The sequence below is a fragment of the Heterodontus francisci genome, chromosome 3 (genome assembly GCF_036365525.1).
Source record: "Heterodontus francisci isolate sHetFra1 chromosome 3, sHetFra1.hap1, whole genome shotgun sequence".
Taxonomy (NCBI): Eukaryota; Metazoa; Chordata; class Chondrichthyes; order Heterodontiformes; family Heterodontidae; genus Heterodontus; species Heterodontus francisci.
In genome coordinates this window covers 36,933,444-36,954,945 of record NC_090373.1, presented here as the reverse complement: position 1 = coordinate 36,954,945, position 21,502 = coordinate 36,933,444, and the positions used below count along the sequence as shown (strand labels likewise).

The window sequence follows — 21,502 nt, the reverse complement described above, 5'->3', positions numbered from 1 at the left end:
AAGACACTAGTTCGGCCTCAGCTGGAGTATTACGTCCAATTCTGGGTGCTGCAGTTGAGGAAAGACGTGGGGGCATTGGAGAGAGTACAGAAAAGATTCACGAGAATGGTTCCTGGAATGAGGAATTTCAGTTATGAAGATAGATTGGAGAAGTTAGGACTGTTTTCCTTGGAGAAGAGAAGGCTGAGAGGTGATTTGATAGACGTATTCAAAATCATGAGGGGTCTGGACAGAGTAGATAGAGAGAAACTGTTCCCACTCATGAAAGGATCGAGAACGAGAGGGCACAGATTTAAAGTATTTGGTAACAGAAGCAGAAGTGACATGAGGAAAAACTTTGTCACGCAGCGAGTGGTTAAGGTCTGGAATGCGCTGCCTGAGAACGTGGTGGAGGCAGGTTCAATTGAAGCATTCAAAAGGGAATTGGACAGTTATATGAAAAGGGAGAAGGCGGGCGACTGGAACTGAGCGATTACTCTTTCAGAGAGCTGGTGCAGGCATGATGGGCCGAATGGCCTCCTTCTGCACTGTAATAATTCTGTGATTCTGTGAAGTTCATGATACTCACAGGAGGGTTAAAGGTGAAATTATGTTTTCGTGAAGCTAGTGGCAGAGTGGCACAAATTAGCCAGCAACTTGTGGCAATTCACAACTCACGACTTATCTCTTTCTCACCACAAGTTGCTGGCCAGTTTGTGCATTAATAATGGCATGCGTCGTTCACACATCTTTACAGTTTCAGCAAAATCTGGGTGATAGAGTTTCTTAGTTTTAATCTGCAGTTGGGTTCAGTCAGTAGCCTGCTCAAGGAATGCTGAAATTCTTAACTATACTCAGCTCAGGTATTCCACCACAAAAATGGAAAGTGCAGTACCTCATTCTGTAAGCAAGTTTGAAGGCAAGCTAAAAGTACTTGAATTGTCTTGAGAATTAAGGAAAGGTTAATTATGGAGTAATCTCAATTTAAATATATTGTTGGATGAATAGATGAAATAAGCGCTCATTCAACATTAATGTCATAATAGAAGCCATCTAGATTTCAGTATGAGATTATGGAACCACCGGTGAAGTACAGGTTAAATTCATATTTCAAATTATGCCATGGGACATAAGTGGTTGGATGCTTCACATGGTCCTATATTTGAGCTGATCTCCTGTGGCATTGGTTGTCAGTGGTCTTGAGACTGTTGTGATGTTTAAATGCTAAGAAGTAGCCATGTTTAGTCTGTATTGTCCTTTTGAGGCATTTGCTTGGTTGCTTCCAGTAGGGAATTGTTACAAACACGCAGAACTTGCTGTCAAATAGAAACTTCGCACTTTGGGAAGTTTCTGTAAACTGGCAGCTGTTGTAAATCTCTGGCTGATCCTCTTGCGGGGGTGGGAGGGGAAAGGGCATGCTATTAAGGTCAGAAAACACATTAGGAACTCACTGCCTTTCTTCTTGGAATGCATTGCTAGCATTTTCAGATGGAAACAAAAGAGTATGAGATAGGTAAGTCATGCTGCAACTGTATATAGTATTCTGTTAAGACTGTACTTTGAGAGCCGTGCCCACTGTTAGTTACTGAGGCACAGGAGACAGTTCAGAGAAGAGTCATGAGCCTGGTCTCTAACACAAGGTCTAAGATATGAGGAAAGATGTGAAACATTTTAATGTCTTGAAATGATAGGTGATTCTGTGGAGAAAGTAAACAGCTTAGAAAAGATAGATCTGGAAAATTCCTTCAAACTAAATTGCTAGAGCAAGGCAAGGAGACATGGTTTAAAATTAGGAAAATGTTTCCTAGAGGCCTCCATACCTGCTTAATTTCAATCAGACAAACTGGAATCTTTCTCTGCAGATTGACTTCAGTATCCATGTTGAAATTTGATAAGGAACGATCGCTTCCATTTTAACCCCAGCTGTTTTTAAAATACTCTGTGGAAATGAAGATAGAAATGTTCCTTATTTCACAAAACAAGGAGTTGTCTGATCTGAATGAATTCTTTCTTGAAATGCTTCTCTCACTCCCATTCACTTATTTTGTTCCATTTACTCCATGCATAATTCTTTGATGAAGAGGACCGACCTGTTTTCAGGCCCATTCACCAGAAGCTCCGGTAAAGTGGTATTTCCTAGCTTATCCTTTAAATTCCTTTCTCTGCTTCCTTCATGGGGTGTGCAGTGTGCAATGAGCAAGTTCAGGCTCACTGTGATGCATCTCCCCAGATGATTAGCCTGCCAACACTCAGGCTCTGAAATTTCTAGTTTCCCGCTGTAACTCTGGAAGGTCAGCAAAAACCCAAGAAAGAGCAACTACAACAGTAGTTGTAGTGCTGGAACCAGGGTTCCACTACCCCGATTCACTTATGAACAAAGACGATTTAGTCAAGGTACTGGGATGCTGCTGGCTGTTATAACTCCGAGAGCCAGGTGGTGAAGGATAGAACACTTTTATTTACAGAGATGCACATTGCATACCTCCAAGCATCAATCCATCTTTCAGCCTGCTCCTATATGTACAAGCACAGTTTTGAGAGACAAAAGGCAGTGCTTTGGTTAACTTGGATACAATTGTTCAAACGCAGAGCCATTAACCAGTTCAATAATGGTGGTTTCTGCTAAAGTGTGCACTCTAAATAGACAAATAGTCCATTGTGTGAGGGGAAGGAAAAAGTTGGTGGGAAAATAATGGGGAATGAAAAGCACCCATCATTATCCGTGTGTAAAAACTCCAGCAGTTTGTGGTGACGAAGAGATACACCATGAGTTGCGAAGTGCTTGCCTTAACTTCACTAAAATGGGAGTCCACTGTCATCCTCCCTTTGAGTCTCAAGAAGGTGCTGCATTTGCACTGTTAAAATAAACTCATTGTACAAAGTTAGGGCTGTTCTTTAATGACTTAAGAACCCTGTTAATGATGGGATTATTATTCCTGCAATTCTTTGACCCAGAAAGGGAACAATTAAAATGTGAAACTCTCACTGCTGGTGGTATATTGCTCTTGGAGGTTTTTAAAATTTAAATTTTTCTTTGTTTTTCTTTCTGTTACTTTTTTCTATCTCAATCTAATTTTTCTTTGCCTCTGTTTCTCTTTTTGTATCTCATTTGACCCCTAATTTGCGCGATTTCCTTTTCCATCATTCCTCTGTTTCTTTCTCTATCCTTCAATTTCATTGGTTTAGGAGATATTTTGTTGGTCCCATTGTTCACCAAGGTCCCAGATACCCTGTTGAGCTTGCACTTCCAACCATTTGCAGCACAAACCATTTTTGAGCTTAAAGGTGATGAAAAAAATCCAACTTGAAACGTGCCGCGAGATGCACCACTTGCTCCAGCAATTTCTGGGCCAGTCTTATCCAGCATTGTACCTCCTAGTGAAGGACCACAGAATGAAAGTGATTACCATTGAGTCATAGAGTCGTACAGCATAGAAACAGGCCCTTCGGCCCACCGCGTCCATGCCGACCATAATGCCGATCTATACTAATCCCACCTGCCTGCATTAATTCCATATCCCTCTATGCCTTGCTCATTCAAGTACCTGTCCAGATGCTTCTTAAATGCCTCTACTGTTCCTGCCTCCACCACCTCCTCTGGCAGCTCATTCCAGATACCCACTATTCTTTGTGTGAAAAATGTACCCCTTTGATCCCCTTTAAACCTCCTCCCACTCACCTTAAATCTATGCCCTCTAGTTTTAGTCACCCCTACCATGGGAAACAGACTCTGGCTATCTACGTCTCATAATTTTATATACCTCTATCATGTCCCCTCTCAGCCTCCTTTGCTCCAGGGAAAATAGACCCAGCCTATCCAATCTCTCTTTATAACTCAAGCCCTTCAAACCAGGCAACGTCCTTGTGAATCTTATCTGCACCCTCTCTAGCTTAATCACATCTTTCCTGTAGTGCGGCAACCAGAACTGCACACAGTATTCCAAATGCGGCCAATCCAACATTATGTACAACTGTAACATGACGTCCCAACTCCTGTACTCAATGTCTCAGCCGATGAAGGCAAGCATGCCATACGCCTTCTTTACCACCCTGTCTACCTGTGTTGCCACTTTCAGGGAACTATATACTTGCACGCCAAGGTCTCACTTTCCCAGTTTATCTATACCCTGTTGTAACCTTAGACAACCTTCTTCACTGTCCACAATACCACCAACTTTGGTGTCATATGCAAACTTACTAATCATGCCCCTTACATTCACATCCAAGTCATTAATATATATGACAAACAACAGAGGGCCCAGCACCGATCCCTGCGGCACACCACTGGTCACCGGCCTCCAATCTGAAAAACAACCCTCCACTACCACTCTCTGCCTCCTATCACCAAGCCAATTTTGTATCCAATTTGCTAGCTCACCCTGGATCCCATGTGTTCGAACCTTCTGGACAAGCCTACCATGCGGGACCATGTCAAAGGCCTTGCTAAAGTCCATGTAGACAACGTCCATCGCCCTGCCCTCGTCAATCCTCTTGGTCACCTCCTCGAAAAACTCAATCAAATTCTTGAGACATGATTTCCCACGCACAAAGCCATGCTGACTATCCCTAATCAGACCATGCCTTTCCAAATGCATATAAATCCTGTCTGTCAGAATCCCTTCCAATAACTTTCCCACCACTGATGTAAGGCTCACTGGCCTGTAGTTTCCTGGCTTATCCCTGCTGCCCTTCTTAAATAAAGGCACAACATTAGCTATCCTCCAGTCTTCCGGTACCTCACCCATGGCTAATAATGATACAAAAGTCTCTGCCAGGGCCCCAGCAATCTCCTCCCTTGCTTCCCATAGCATCCTAGGATACACCTGGTCAAGCCCTGGGGATTTATCCACCTTAATGCACTTCAAAACCTCCAACACCACCTCTTTTGTAATGTTGATATGCTCCAGGATATGCTTCCCTCCCTTGAACTCACTAGCTTCCATGACCTTCTCCACGGTAAATAAGGACGAGAAATATTCATTTATGACCTCGCCCATTTCCCATGGCTCCACACATAGATTACCACACGGATCCTTAAGGGGACCTACTCTCTCCCGAGCTACCCTTTTACTCTTAATATACTTAGAGAATCTTTTAGGATTCTCCTTTATCTTATCTTCCAGAGAAATCTCATGGCCCCTTTTCGCCCTCCTAATTTCCTTCTTAAATGTAGTCCCCTATACTCCTCGAAGGACTCGCTCGATCCCAGCTGCCTATATCTGACATATGCCTCCTTCTTTGTCCTGACAAGACCCTCAATATCCCTCGTCAACCAAGGTTCCCTAAACTTGCCAGCCTTGTCCTTCCATTAACAGGAACATGCCGGCCCTGAACTCTTCCTATCTCACTTTTAAAAGCCTCCCACTTGCCAGACGTCCCTTTACCTATAAACAGCCTCTCCCATTCAACTTTTGAGAGTTCCTGTCTGACGCCATCGAAATTAGCCTTCCCCCAATTTAGGACTTCAACCTGAGGACCAGTCCTATCCTTTTCCATAACTATCTTGAAGCTAATAGAGATATGGTCACTGGTCCCAAAGTGCTCCCCCACTGACACATCAACCACCTTCCCAGCCTCATTTCCTAAGAGGAGGTCGAGTGTAGTCCCTTCTCTAGTAGGGCCATCCACATACTGCTTCAGAAAACTATCCTGGACACACTTAACAAATTCTTCCCTATCTGATCCCTTAGTACTAAGGCAGTCCCAGTCAATATTAGGGAAGTTAAAATCACCAGCTATTACAACACTATAATTCCTACATCTATCTGTGATTTCCCTACGTATATGCCCCTCCACTTCCCTCTGACTATTGGGGGGCCTATAGTCTCATCCCATCAAAGTGATCACCCCTTTCTTATTTTTAAGTTCTACCCATATAGCCTCGCTGGACATTTCCCCCGGGATATCCTCTCTAAGTACTGCTGTGATGTCCTCCCTAATGAATAGTGCAATTCCCCCTCCTCTCTTACCTCCACCTCTGTCACGCCTGAAGGATCGATACCCTGGAACATTGAGCTGCTAGTCCTGCCCATCCCTCAACCACGTTTCCATAATCGCTATAATATCACAATCCCATGTACCGATCCATGATCTGAGTTCATCTGCCTTACCTGTAAGGCTTCTTGCATGAAAGTAAATGCAGTTTAGCCTACCAGACCTTCCACGCTCCTTGTCCTGCCCCTGCCCGGCCTGCCTACTGGACTTGCTTGCTTTAACCTCTACATTTGCCTCAACTAACTCATCGGAGAGACTACTACTTTGGGTCCCACACCCCTGCAAGACTAGTTTAAACCCTCCCGAGTAGTACTAACAAACTTCCCCGCAAGGATATTGGTCCTCCTCCAGTTTAGATGCAACCCGTCCTTCTTGTACAGGTCACCTCTGCATCAGAAGAGATCCCAATGATCCAAGTAGCTGAAGCCCTCCCGCCTCCACCAACTCTTCAGCCACGCATTAATTTGCCTAATCCTCCTATTCCTACCCTCACTAGCATGTAGCACAGGGAGTAATCCTGAGATTACAACCCTAGAGGTCCTGCTTTTTATCCTACTGCCTTACTCCCTATATTCACTTTGCAGGACCTCATCTTTCTTCCTGCCTATGTCATTAGCACCAATATGAACCACGACCTCTGGCTGCTCACCCTCCCCTTTCAGAATGTCCTGCAGCCGCTCCGAGACATCCTTGACCCTAGCACCAGGGAGGCAACATACCATCCTGGAGTCTCGTGTGTGGCCACAGGAACGCCTATCTGCACCCCTTACGATAGAATCCCCTATCACTATAGCTCTTCCAACCCTTTTCCTCCCCTGCTGTGCAGCAGAGCCCTCCATGGTGCCACGAACTTGGCTGTTGCTGCTTTCCCCTGGGAGGTCATCCCCCACCCCCCCAACAGTATCCAAAGCGGTATATCTGTTTGAGAGGGGGAATAGCCACAGGGGACACCTGCACTACCTGCCTGCGCCTGCTACTCCGTCTGGTGGTCACCCATCTCTTTTCTGCCTGTGCAGCCATTACCTGCGATGTGACCACCTCACCAAACGTGCTATCCACGACATCCTCAGCATCGCGGATGCTCCACAGTGAATCCACCCGCAGCTCCAGCTCCGTAATGCGGGTAGCCAGTAGCTGCAACTGGATACACTTCCTGCACACATGGTCACCAGGGACACTGGAAGCGTCCCTGATTTCCCACATAGCGCAGGAGGAGCAGATCACGGGGCTGAGCTCTCCTGCCATGACTTACCCTTAGGTTAATTAATTACTCCCTTAATTAAAAAATACTAATTATACTAGGGGCCTTGTTCTACCCACTTCAATCTAAAGTCCTTAAAAAAAAACACTTTAGTAGCACTCACCTTATCACCAGAGATTTTTTCCAACAAAAGAAAACTTACCATTTTTTAAAAAGATATTCTAACAGCTGCAACTCACCAACCAATCACCTTGCAGCTCTCCTCTGATGTCAATATTTGCCTTTTTTTTCAAAACTCCGACTGCTCTCCTCTCTGCTCCGCTCCCGGAAGGTAAGAGGTAAGCTGAGCAGTGAGCAATTTAGCTCCCTCTGAAGCAGGATATGGTGTATTGAAGTTAATAAACAATGACAGCCAAGTCTTAGTTTGTAAGAGATAAGAAACCTGGCCAAAGGTAACTATTGCCTAAATTAACCATGGGCCAGCATTTTACACCCCCAAAGAGCAGGCTGGTGGAGGGGGTGGGGGTGGGGGTAGGTGTGGGGTGGGGTGTAAAATGGAGTGGGAGGCTCAGAGGACCCTTCCCGACCTGCTCCCGCTTATGCAGGGCAGCGGCGGCGAAAACTGGCCCGCCTGCCCCAGACCAATCAAAGCCCTTAAGTGGCCAGTTAATGGCCACTTCAGGGCCTTCGCAAGCCACCACAGGGATTTTGTCCTTGGCCGGTCGGGTGGCCCAGGCTTTAGAAAAGGTGCCTGACAAAAGCAGGTGGCTTTGTTTTATTTATTTATTTAGAGATACAGCACTGAAACAGGCCCTTCGGCCCACCGAGTCTGTGCCGGCCAACAACCACCCATTTATATTAATCCTACATTAATCCCATATTCCCTACCACATCCCCACCATTCTCCTACCACCTACCTACACTAGGGGCAATTTATAATGGCCAATTTACCTATCAACCTGCAAGTCTTTGGCTGTGGGAGGAAACCGGAGCACCCGGCGGAAACCCATGCGGTCACAGGAGAACTTGCAAACTCCGCGCAGGCAGTACCCAGAATTGAACCTGGGTCGCTGGAGCTGTGAGGCTGCGGTGCTAATCACTGCGCCACTGTGCCGCCCAAACAGCCTGGGGGATGGGGGGGTGGGGCTCATGATCAGGCATCCTGTGCCCAACGGAGGGCCTCCCCCGATGCCCCCACCACCCCCAACGCCCAACACGCCGTCCCCCCACCCCGTCCCCCTCTCCCCCCTCCCCCCCCCATTCATCCAATCGATCACCTTTGCCTCACTGGCGCCCAATCAATCACCTCCGGCGAGTCCCCAAATACTTTCCTTTTCCCAGGGCCATTCTTCCTCTTGTTCTCAAAGTTGGGTTGCAGACCCAGCAGTGGCCACTGCTCCCGGTGGCGCTGCTGTGACTAGGAGCTGCCAGCCCGCTGATTGGTCGGCAGCTCTATTAGGCGGGACTTTCTGCCTCAATGATGTGGAAGCCCCGTCTCAGGCCAATTAAAGGCCTGGGGACCACAAAATGCAATCGGATCCCCAGTCGGTGGACGGTTCCCATCCGTTGAGGGTAAAATTCAGCCCATGGTGTTCTATGGTCACCTACGCAGTGATGTCTTACTGTGAAGGTTCGGGTGTTAGTAATAAAGTAAGATGGGGAATATTTTACAGGCAAATTGTTATATGTGACACAGGGCCTGCAATATTATATAATGTACCTATAATTTTGCCAATGTCCGTAAAATAGATTTATTTATTTGGCATGTTTCTTACAAATGCATAGTCACACTTATAAGTATTTGTATGGGAAGGTTTAGAGATGCATTATTATCAGTAGTACTATTGTCTAGTTGCTTTGCAGGAGAAATGCAGTGGTTACATCAAAGATCTTTCTACTTAGTTGGATAGCTTGGAAGCCTGCATCTTTCCCCTGGCTTAGCTCCCACCTCTGTCCTGTGAAATATGATCTCTGGCAGTCCATATGAAATCCAATGCAATAAAACATCCCACAGCGCAATAACAACTGGTGCCTCAGAAATTCCAGCCATAATCATGCCTTACTTTGAACATTATGTTTGTTACCTTATAGGATCCTATAATTAAAAAGAAGCAAGCGCAGGAGTGTTCTGCAATGAAGTCAGCGGTGAGTGTTATTAAGAATCTACTTCAACCAACATTAATATTTTTAAATGTGGAGACACAGATCTAGGTAACATTCTGAATGTGATGCAGATCTTCCTGCAGCCAAACTCTGAGAGTGCAGCTGTTGTCTACTCCATAAATGCCATTGATCCCTCTGTGTCAGCTTATAGTATTCCAGATAAATGATATTAGAGAGTTACTGCAGATAAATTCATCCTTAATATAAGATATTTCTAATGCATTAATGTTGAAGCTACTAAATCTCCCCATAACACACAGCTATATCTAATATTAAATGCTAGAAATAAAATCAAATTATACACTTGGTCATGGGGCTTAGTATAAACTTTATAACAGAATTGTAGTTGGTTTCATCCAAAGCACTGTTTTTCAAAGTAGAATTAATTGTCATGTGTGTCTTAAAGCAGCACAGACCAGATCTGCACGTCAGTTTAATTAATGGTGTAGTTAGGCTTCAGTGACTGTTGACATTTATTGCTTAAGTTAGGGTTACATACAAATTCAATACATAGAGGGACTATCCATGCGGCAGACCATTATTACTACAGTTAAGGCATAATAATAGCCATGTTCGAATTGTTTAATTTAAACATCGCTCAACATGTGAGAGGAATTATAAATATAGATAGCAGCTTAAGAAATTCTAAACTTAACCATTCAAATATGAACAATAGTATAACCACATACCTGGCAGTTGTGAAAACCTATTATAATTATTATTTAACTATTGTAAATGTGGGTTTTGGGAAGGTAGCACTAATAGGATTGGCTTATAAGCATTATTGAAATGACTGGTAGATTTCTGTGGGGTTGGACATGGAACTATTTATTTTGGACTAATACTTCTCTCCACTGTGGCTTCTGTTGGACACTGTTCAGTGCTGCTAATTTAGATTTCAACTCATTCGCCAGCATTACCCAGCTTTGCAGCCTCAGCAAAACCTGTCATCTCCTGTGAGCTTGCCTCTGTTCTTCAACTGAATGTCTTTTAATCGTGGTTGATGATTGGAAGCAGGTTTTGAAGCAGTTTGCTATTTACATTACATAAGGGCTTCTACTCTGCAATTTCTTTTGTAACCTTTTGAATGTCATGGCCTTGGTTAATCAACAATCTATATTAATGGCAGCATCTGTGGAAAGAGAAGCAGAGTTAACGTTTTGGGTCAGTGACCCTTCTTCCGAAGAAGGGTCACTGACCCGAAACGTTAACTGTGCTTCTCTTTCCACAGATGCTGCCAGACCTGCTGAGTGGTTCCAGCATTTCTTGTTTTTATTTCAGATTTCCAGCATCCGCAGTATTTTGCTTTTAATCTATATTAATGACCTTAGACAAAGAGACTGAGAGTAATGTTAGCTGATGACACAATGCTAGGTGGCTATGCAAGCTGTGAGGAGGACACGAAGAGGCTGCAAAGAGATATAGACATGTTAAATGAGCAGGCAACAAGGTGGCAGATGTGCGGAAGTGAGAGTTTATTCACTTTGGTAGTAAGAATAGAAAAGCAGCATATTTTTTTAAATGGTGCAAAACTTGCAAATGTTAGAGGGACTTGGGTGTACTTGTACAAGGAACACAAAGTTAGCATGCAGGCACAGCAAGCAATTAGGAAAGCAAATGGCATGTTGGCCTTTATTGCAAGGGGATTGGAGTGCAAGAATAAAGAGGTCTTGCTACAATTGTACAGGGCTTTGGTGAGACCACATCTGCATTGGAGGCGGTACAGCAAAAGTTCACTAGATTAGTCCCTGGGATGAGAGTGTCGTCCTATGATGAGAGGCTGAGTAAATTGGATCCATATTCTCTGGAGCTTAGAAAAATAAGAGATGATCTCATTAAAACATACAGGATTCTGAAGAGGCTTGACAGGGTAGACACTGATAGGTTGTTTCCCCAGGCTGGGGAATCTAAAACATGGGGGCACAGTCTCAGGATAAGGGGCCGACCATTTACGACTATATGAGGAGAAATTACGTCACTCAAAGGGCTGTGAATCTTTGGAATTCTCTACTCCAGTGGGTTGTGGATGTTCTATCATTGAATCTATTTAAGGCTGAGAGAGACAAATTTTTGGTTTCTCAGGGAATCAAGGGATGTGGGGAGCGGGTGGGAAAGTGGAATTGAAGCCCAAGATCAGCCATGAAAGTATTGACGGGCCGTATGGTCTACTCCTGCTCCTATTTCTTATGTTGTTATGTTAATGCAAACTCCAGTTTCATAAAATAATTGCTGCACAGTCTAGTTCACAATGCTAAGTGAATACTGGACTGAGCCTTCATCACCCATCATAACCACTGAATTTTAGCTGCTGCCTTGCCACCCCACTTTATTTAAAACTTAAAACTCATCTTTTTGGCCAGCACTCATGCTGATCTGCTCTTTTCTGGCTCAATTACTATTTGTGAAACCCCTTGGGATATTTTGTTGCATTAAAAGCACGGGATAAGTACAAGTTATTGTGACAGATTTTTAGCTGGGAGATCCAAATTGTTAATCATCTTGACATCATGTATTAAGGATGTAGAATGTACCAGCAGTCAGGATGTGCGCTGATGGCAGAAGTCATTGCCCAAAGTTAAATAGCCCATGATGTGCAACTAAAGCAGTGTAAATGATATTAAAAAAGGAAATGTCATGGACTGAAATCAAAGCTGTAATTTGATGTTGGATTCAGAGAACAGTTATAACTTCATCAGGCTTCTCATTACTATTAGTGTTTTGAACCCCTTGATTAAATTCCTGATGTGCATCTCTTAGAAACTGCCCATGACTTTTCACTGTGCTCCAATATTCTCTTGTGAGGCTGGGAGATGCTCTCAAGGGAAGCTTAGTGAGTTGCTGCAGTGCATCGTGTAGATAGTAATACTGTCAGAACAGTGTGTTTGTTGGTTATGAAAGGGCAGATATTGAGTAAAGTGGCAGCGACATCAGTCAAGCAGACTGTTCCGTCCTGGATGACATTGAGCTTCTTGAGTTTTGTTGCAACTGCACCCATCCAGGTGAATGGTCAGTATTCCAATTCACTTTTCACTTGACCCTTGTAAATAATGGAGAGGCTTTGACAGATCAGGAGGTGAGCCTCCTATCACAATACCCAGGCTTTGTCTTGCTCCTGTAGCCACGTAGTTGACATGGCTTGATCACAATTGACTCCCAGATAATTGTGCCGTAAAGGTCTGGGGGAGATGGTTAGAATCTCTCTTGCTGGAGATGGTCATTATCTAACACTTAGGTGTCATTATTGATGTGCCAGTGCAAACTTAGATATTGTTTAAGTCCTGGTGTAGGCTGGCTTGTGCATGAAGTTGAGCACTGTGGAATTGTCAATTCTAGACTATTCCTGATGAAGTATGATGGAGAGAAGGTCATTGGTGAAGCAGTGGAAGGTGGTTGGACTAAGGATGCTGCCCAAAGGATTTCTGGCAGTGATTACCCCCGAGCTGGAATGATTGTTTCCGAACAGCCACAACTATTTTACTGTGTATCGGATTTGACTACAGCCCATGTGAAGTTAAGTGCCATTTTTAGGCTCTTAGAAAGGGACAGAAAGAATTGGAAGGTAAGAGGTACTCTTGGATGGTTCTTGGTGCTACTTGGTAGGCAGCTCAAAAGGCCATGGTGGCAGCCTGGAAGAGTGTGATGAGCCCTCCCTCCTCACTGCAGGTGCAAGCCATCTTAAAGCAGAAGAAAAAATTACAACAGAATAAAGAGGGAAACAGACCCAAATATTCCCACAAAAACAAATCTTCAAAATAACTGCCAAGAAAATGTCAGTTGATTGGAGTGATGTGTTCTATTCTCATACAGGTTCAAAAGTCACAATGGTGGCTGCATAATGGTTCTTTTGAATCTTTTCTTCTTTGGCCTCCTTGTCTCGAGAGACAACGGGTAAGCACCTGGAGTTGGTCAGTGGTTTGTGAAGCAGCGCCTGGAGTGGCTATAAAGGCCAATTCTAGAGTGACAGACTCTTCCACAGGTGCTGCAGATAAAATTGGTTGTCGGGGCTGTTACCCAGTTGGCTCTCCCTTGCGCTTCTGTCTTTTTTCCTGCCAACTGCTAAGTCTCGCCACGCTTTAGCCCCGCCTTTATGGCTGCCCGCCAGCTCTGGCGATCACTGGCAACTGACTCCCACGACTTGTGGTCAATGTCACAGGACTTCATATTGCGTTTTCAGACGTCTTTAAAGCGTTGACATGGATGTCCGGTGGGTCTGATACCAGTGACAAGCTAGCTGTACAATGTGTCCTTGGGGATCCTGCCATCTTCCATGTGGCTCACATGGCCAAGCCATCTCAAGTGTCACTGGCTCAGTGGGGTGTATATGCTGGGGATGTTGGCCGCCTCGAGGACTTCTGTGTTGGAGATATGGTCCTGCCACCTGATGCCAAGGATTCTCCGGAGGCAGCGAAGATGGAATGAATTGAGACGTCGCTCTTGGCTGACATACGTTGTCCAGGCCTCGCTGCTATAGAGCAAGGAACTGAGGACGCAGGCTTGATACACTCGGACTTTTGTGTTCCGTGTCTGTGCGCCATTTTCCCACACTCTCTTGGCCAGTCTGGACATATTCTTTTGAATACTAGAATGTTAATTTGCAGCTTGACCCATACTTTCTGGTCAGTGTAGAGGCAAAGCTTCCACATAATATTCGATCTTTTGTCACTACCCAGTGGTAATTTTGTAAGTCATTGGCTACGGCTGTGCTCAGGCTGACCCAACTCATCGTCTTGGTGGTTGGACGTTTCAATTGAGCAAAAAATAACCTTAGAGGACAGCAAAGGCCCAACAAGGGACCCCTACCCCACTGCTTCAAACAGGGATTGGGTGCATACCCCGAACTAAATTGCTAGTGATTGGAGATTGGAAATTTGATGAAATGGAAATTGCAGTATTCACTCTCCTGCCCGGTGCTGAGGTCCTCCTAGTTTCCTTAAGTTACAACAACTGACCACACTTGAAAAAGTAAATATTTAATTGACTGTGAAGCAATTTGCCATGTCCTGAGGTCATGAAAGGTGCTACATGCAAATTATTTTCTATCTAGATTGGATGCATATCTCAACAAGTAGACTGTTCACTCCCACTAAAGTAAACAGGTATGACTGATACCCCTCCAGCTAACATTCTAGCAATCAAATACAACCTCTCCCTCAGTACACCCACCAGACTAAAAGAATGTGATACATACCTTTACTGCTCCATCCTCACCTCCCATTGTCATGCTGCCTTGCCAGGGTTCACATACTTCTCCTTTCCACAATAACCATAAGACTGCCAGTTAGCAAATACATATTACCATTAGACTAATTAAATATTTATTGCATAATGTGACTGGACTGCAGGACTGGATGCATAACTTATATTTCTTTCCCATTCACGAGAATATAAGAAAGCATAGAACAGAAAGAGGCTATTTCGCACATGGTGCCTGCTAGACCATGTATAATCAGTTCTATCATGGTCCCTACTTTAACATCCTAAAGTTCTCTTGTCGAGTATTTGATCTTCTCTGCCTATGATTACCCTCGTAACTGGCAATTCAACTCCGAACCGTATATTCGTCCAGCTTGTTTCTTTGAAGGAGTTAGTAGACATGGTATTAAGAGCATTTGCTGGGATTCTGTTCCACATGTCTGCTGCTCTGGACAAAAGTCTCCAGGCTTGCTGAAATGTGATGATTTACACACACTTGAATGCCAGCGATAAGATGTATACCTCTCCATTAGACTGCTAATGACTGCATGCATAACTCCTCTCCCATACACAATAGAGCAGGGATCAGATGCATACCTTTCCATTAGAGTACACAACATTACCTCCTCACTAAACCACAAGGGATCCCTAACATCTTCTCACTGGATTTGAATTCATAGGATCTCTGCCAGATCTCTAATGACCATACATATACTTTTTCCCCTTCAACTAGACCATCAGCAATTACGTACAATGCTGCTGTTTGATACCAGAGTTTGGATATACAACTAACGCCAGGCCACCATAGATCAGATACATACCCTTAATTACTTGAGCCCCAAATTTGTGACCAGTAATTGCTCATAATGTCTGTTCAATATCCTGGACCCAGAATGACACATATGTCTGCTAAGTAATAAAAAGAATCTAAAATAAAAACTGAAAATGTTGGAAAGCACTCAGCAGGTCGGGCAGGCAGCATCTCTAGAGGGCGAAACAGAGCTAAATGGGATAATTTTAATCCCAAAAATGGGTGGGTTTGGGTCAGGTGAGCAGTTAAAATTTAAAACATGTCAAACTCAAACCCAACCATCCTCGAGCTCACCCACTTTCACCTTGAATGGAAGTGTGATGCGGGTGTGGGCGGCCAATCCGCGCTCAGGAGGCGGCCCGGTCAGTCAGATCTTTTAAGGAGGCTGCCTGCCTCTACTTCAATAAACATAGTATTTTTCATTAATGTTGGTCTGGATTTCCTGGCCTCGGGAAAACCAGCAGTAAAAAAGGGGGCAAGAAGGACTGGATCCATAAGGTCCACTTTTCAAGCACTGCTTATGTGACAGGAGGAGCAGGAGAGCTTCCCCTAGGATCAACAAACATAGCAGTAGAAGAAAAAACACAGTGAACCCGACTCCCCTCCCACCGTGAACCCGACTCCCTCCCACCGTGAACCCGACTCCCTCCCACCGTGAACCCGACTCCCCTCCCACCGTGAACCCGACTCCCCTCCCACCGTGAACCCGACTCCCCTCCCACCGTGAACCCGACTCCCCTCCCACCGTGAACCCGACTCCCCTCCCACCGTGAACCCGACTCCCCTCCCACCGTGAACCCGACTCCCCTCCCACCGTGAACCCGACTCCCCTCCCACCGTGAACCCGACTCCCCTCCCACCGTGAACCCGACTCCCCTCCCACCGTGAACCCGACTCCCCTCCCACCGTGAACCCGACTGTCCTCCCACCGTGATCCCGACTCCCCTCCCACCGTGAACCCGACTCCCCTCCCACCGTGAACCCGACTCCCCTCCCACCGTGAACCCGACTCCCCTCCCACCGTGAACCCGACTCCACACCCCACTGTGACCCCGACTCCACACCCCACTGTGACCCCGACTCCACACCCCACTGTGACCCCGACTCCACACCCCACTGTGACCCCGACTCCACATCCCACTGTGACCCCGACTCCACCCCCCACCGTGACCCCGACTCCACCCCCGACTCCACCCCCCCCTGTGACCCCGACTCCACCCCCCCCTGTGACCCCGACTCCACCCCCCACTGTGACCCCGACTCCACCCCCCACTGTGACCCCGACTCCACCCCCCACTGTGACCCCGACTCCACCCCCCACTGTGACCCCGACTCCACCCCCACTGTGACCCCGACTCCACCCCCCCACTGTGACCCCGACTCCACCCCCCCACTGTGACCCCGACTCCACCCCCCACTGTGACCCCGACTCCACCCCCCACCGTGACCCCGACTCCACCCCCCACCGTGACCCCGACTCCACCCCCGACTCCACCCCCGACTCCACACCCCACTGTGACCCCGACTCCACACCCCACTGTGACCCCGACTCCACCCCACAGTGTGTCCCCGACTCCCCCCCCCACCGTGACCCTGACTCCCCCCCCACCGTGACCCCGACTCCCCCCTCCCACCGTGACCCCGACACCCCCCTCCCACCGTGACCCCGACTCCCCCCTCCACCGTGACCCCGACTCCCCCCTCCCACCGTGACCCCGACTCCCCCCTCCCACCGTGACCCCGACTCCCCCCTCCCACCGTACCCGACTCCCCCTCCCACCGTGACCCGACTCCCCCCTCCCACCGTGACGCCCGACTCCCCCCTCCCACCGTGACCCCGACTCCCCCCTCCACCGTGACCCGACTCCCCTCCCACCGTGACCCCGACTCCCCCCTCCCACCGTGACCCGACTCCCCCCTCCCACCGTGACCCCGACTCCCCCTCCACCGTGACCCGACTCCCTCTCACCGTGACCCGACTCCCTCCACCGTGACCCCGAATCCCCCTCCCACCGTGACCCCGAATCCCCCTCCCACCGTGACCCCGAATCCCCCTCCCACCGTGACCCCGACTCCACCCCCCACCGTGACCCCGACTCCACCCCCCACCGTGACCCCGACTCCACCCCCCACCGTGACCCCGACTCCCCTCCCACCGTGACCCCGACTCCCCTCCCACCGTGACCCCGACTCCCCTCCCACCGTGACCCCGACTCCCCTCCCACCGTGACCCCGACTCCCCTCCCACCGTGACCCCGACTCCCCCACCACCGTGATCCCGACTCCCCCCCCCCCCCGCCGTGACCCGGACTCCCCTCCCCCCGCCGTGATCCCGACTCCCCCCCCCAACTGATCCTGCCTCCCTCCCCCACCGTGACCCCGACTCCCCCCCCCAACTGATCCTGCCTCCCTCCCCCACCGTGACCCCGACTCCCCCCCCCACCCCGCCGTGATCCCGACTCCCCCCCCCATTGTGATCCCGACTCCCTCCCCCACCGTGATCCCGACTCCCCCCCCACAACTGATCCTGCCTCCCTCCCCCACCGTGACCCCGACCCCCCCCCGCAGTGATCCCGACTCCCCCCCCCCCCCCACTGTGATCCTGACTCCATCCCCCACCGTGATCCCGACTCCTCCTCCCCCACCGTGATCACGACTAACCCCCCTACCACCGTGATCCCGACTCCCCCTCCCACCGTGATCCCGACTCCCCTCCCACCGTGACCCCGACAATCCCCCCTCCACCGTGACCCCGACAATCCCCCCCCCACCGTGACCCCGAGTCCACCCCCCCACCGTGACCCCGACTCCACCCCCCCACCGTGACCCCGACTCCACCCCCCCACCGTGACCCGACTCCACCCCCCCACCGTGACCCCGACTCCACCCCCCCACCGTGACCCCGACTCCCCCCCCACCGTGACCCCGACTCCCCCCCCACCGTGACCCCGACTCCCCCCCCACCGTGACCCCGACTCCCCCCCCACCGTGACCCCGACTCCCCCCCCACCGTGACCCCGACTCCCCCCCCACCGTGACCCCGACTCCCCCCCCACCGTGACCCCGACTCCCCCCCCCACCGTGACCCCGACTCCCCCCCCACCGTGACCCCGACTCCCCTCCCACCGTGACCCTGACTCCCCTCCCACCGTGACCCTGACTCCCCCCCACACCGTGACCCCGACTCCCCCCACACCGTGACCCCGACTCCCCCCACACCGTGACCCCGACTCCCCCCACACCGTGACCCCGACTCCCCCCACACCGTGACCCCGACTCCCCCCACACCGTGACCCCGACTCCCCCCACACCGTGACCCGACTCCCCCACACCGTGACCCCGACTCCCCCCACACCGTGACCCCGACTCCCCTCCCACCGTGACCCCGAATCCCCCTCCCACCGTGACCCCGACTCCACCCCCCACCGTGACCCCGACTCCACCCCCACCGTGACCCCGACTCCACCCCCCCACCGTGACCCCGACTCCACCCCCCACCGTGACCCCGACTCCACCCCCCACCGTGACCCCGACTCCCCTCCCACCGTGACCCCGACTCCCCTCCCACCGTGACCCCGACTCCCCTCCCACCGTGACCCCGACTCCCCTCCCACCGTGACCCCGACTCCCCCCTCACCGTGACCCGACTCCCCCCTCCCACCGTGACCCCGACTCCCCCCTCCCACCGTGACCCCGACTCCCCCCTCCCACCGTGACCCCGACTCCCTCCCCACCGTGACCCCGACTCCCTCCCCACCGTGACCCCGACTCCCTCCCCACCGTGACCCCGACTCCCTCCCCACCGTGACCCCGACTCCCTCCCCACCGTGACCCCGACTCCCTCCCCACCGTGACCCCGACTCCCTCCCCACCGTGATCCCGAATACCCCCCACCGTGACCCCGAATGCCCCTCCCACCGTGACCCTGACTCCACCCCCCACCGTGACCCTGACTCCACCCCCCACCGTGACCCCGACTCCACCCCCCACCGTGACCCCGACTCCACCCTCCCACCGTGACCCCGACTCCCCCCCCCCACCGTGACCCCGACTCCCCCCCACCGTGACCCCGACTCCCCCCCCACCACCGTGACCCCGACTCCCCCCCCACCACCGTGACCCCGACTCCCCCCTCCCACCGTGACCCCGACTCCCCCCTCCCACCGTGACCCCGACTCCCCCCTCCCACCGTGACCCCGACTCCCCCCTCCCACCGTGACCCCGACTCCCCCCTCCCACCGTGACCCCGACTCCCCCTCCCACCGTGACCCCGACTCCCCCCTCCCAACGTGTCCCCGACTCCCTCCCCACCGTGACCCCGACTCCCTCCCCACCGTGACCCCGACTCCCTCCCCACCGTGACCCCGACTCCCTCCCCACCGTGACCCCGACTCCCTCCCCACCGTGACCCCGACTCCCTCCCCACCGTGACCCCGACTCCCTCCCCACCGTGACCCCGACTCCCTCCCCACCGTGACCCCGACTCCCTCCCCACCGTGACCCCGAATGCCCCTCCCACCGTGACCCTGACTCCACCCCCCACCGTGACCCTGACTCCACCCCCACCGTGACCCCGAATGCCCCTCCCACCGTGACCCTGACTCCACCCCCACCGTGACCCTGACTCCACCCCCCACCGTGACCCCGACTCCACCCCCCACCGTGACCCCGACTCCACCCTCCCACCGTGACCCGACTCCCCCCCCACCGTGACCCCGACTCCCCCCCCACCGTGACCCCGACTCCCCCCCCACCGTGACCCCGACTCCCCCCCACCGTGACCCCGACTCCCCCCCCACCGTGACCCCGACTCCCCCCCCCACCGTGACCCCGACTCCCCCCCCCACCGTGACCCCGACTCCCCTCCCACCGTGACCCTGACTCCCCTCCCACCGTGACCCTGACTCCCCCCACACCGTGACCCCGACTCCCCCCACACCGTGACCCCGACTCCCCCCACACCGTGACCCCGACTCCCCCCACACCGTGACCCCGACTCCCCCCACACCGTGACCCCGACTCCCCCCACACCGTGACCCCGACTCCCCTCCCACCGTGACCCCGAATCCCCTCCCACCGTGACCCCGACTCCACCCCCCACCGTGACCCCGACTCCACCCCCCACCGTGACCCCGACTCCACCCCCACCGTGACCCCGACTCCACCCCCCACCGTGACCCCGACTCCCCTCCCACCGTGACCCCGACTCCCCTCCCACCGTGACCCCGACTCCCCTCCCACCGTGACCCCGACTCCCCTCCCACCGTGACCCCGACTCCCCTCCCACCGTGACCCCGACTCCCCTCCCACCGTGACCCGACTCCCCTCCCACCGTGACCCCGACTCCCCCTCACCGTGACCCCGACTCCCCCCTCCCACCGTGACCCCGACTCCCCCCTCCCACCGTGACCCCGACTCCCTCCCCACCGTGACCCCGACTCCCTCCCCACCGTGACCCCGACTCCCTCCCCACCGTGACCCCGACTCCCTCCCCACCGTGACCCCGACTCCCTCCCCACCGTGATCCCGAATACCCCCCCACCGTGACCCCGAATGCCCCTCCCACCGTGACCCTGACTCCACCCCCCACCGTGACCCTGACTCCACCCCCCACCGTGACCCCGACTCCACCCCCCACCGTGACCCCGACTCCACCCTCCCACCGTGACCCCGACTCCCCCCCCCACCGTGACCCCGACTCCCCCCACCGTGACCCCGACTCCCCCCCCACCACCGTGACCCCGACTCCCCCCCCACCACCGTGACCCCGACTCCCCCCTCCCACCGTGACCCCGACTCCCCCCTCCCACCGTGACCCCGACTCCCCCCTCCCACCGTGACCCCGACTCCCCCTCCCACCGTGACCCCGACTCCCCCCTCCCACCGTGACCCCGACTCCCCCCTCCCACCGTGACCCCGACTCCCCCCTCCCACCGTGACCCCGACTCCCCCCTCCCACCGTGACCCCGACTCCCCCTCCCACCGTGTCCCCGACTCCCCCTCCCACCGTGACCCCGACTCCCCCCCCCACCGTGACCCCGACTCCCCCCCCACCGTGACCCCGACTCCCCCCCCCACCGTGACGGACTCCCCTCCCACCGTGACCCTGACTCCCCTCCCACCGTGACCCTGACTCCCCCCCACACCGTGACCCCGACTCA

General features: G+C 51.9%; 1 pseudogene; it reads left to right on the top strand.

Moving 5' to 3' along the window:
• Nucleotides 1-21,502, top strand: part of LOC137352174 (uncharacterized) — a 296,154-nt pseudogene that overhangs the window by 102,789 nt on the left and 171,863 nt on the right.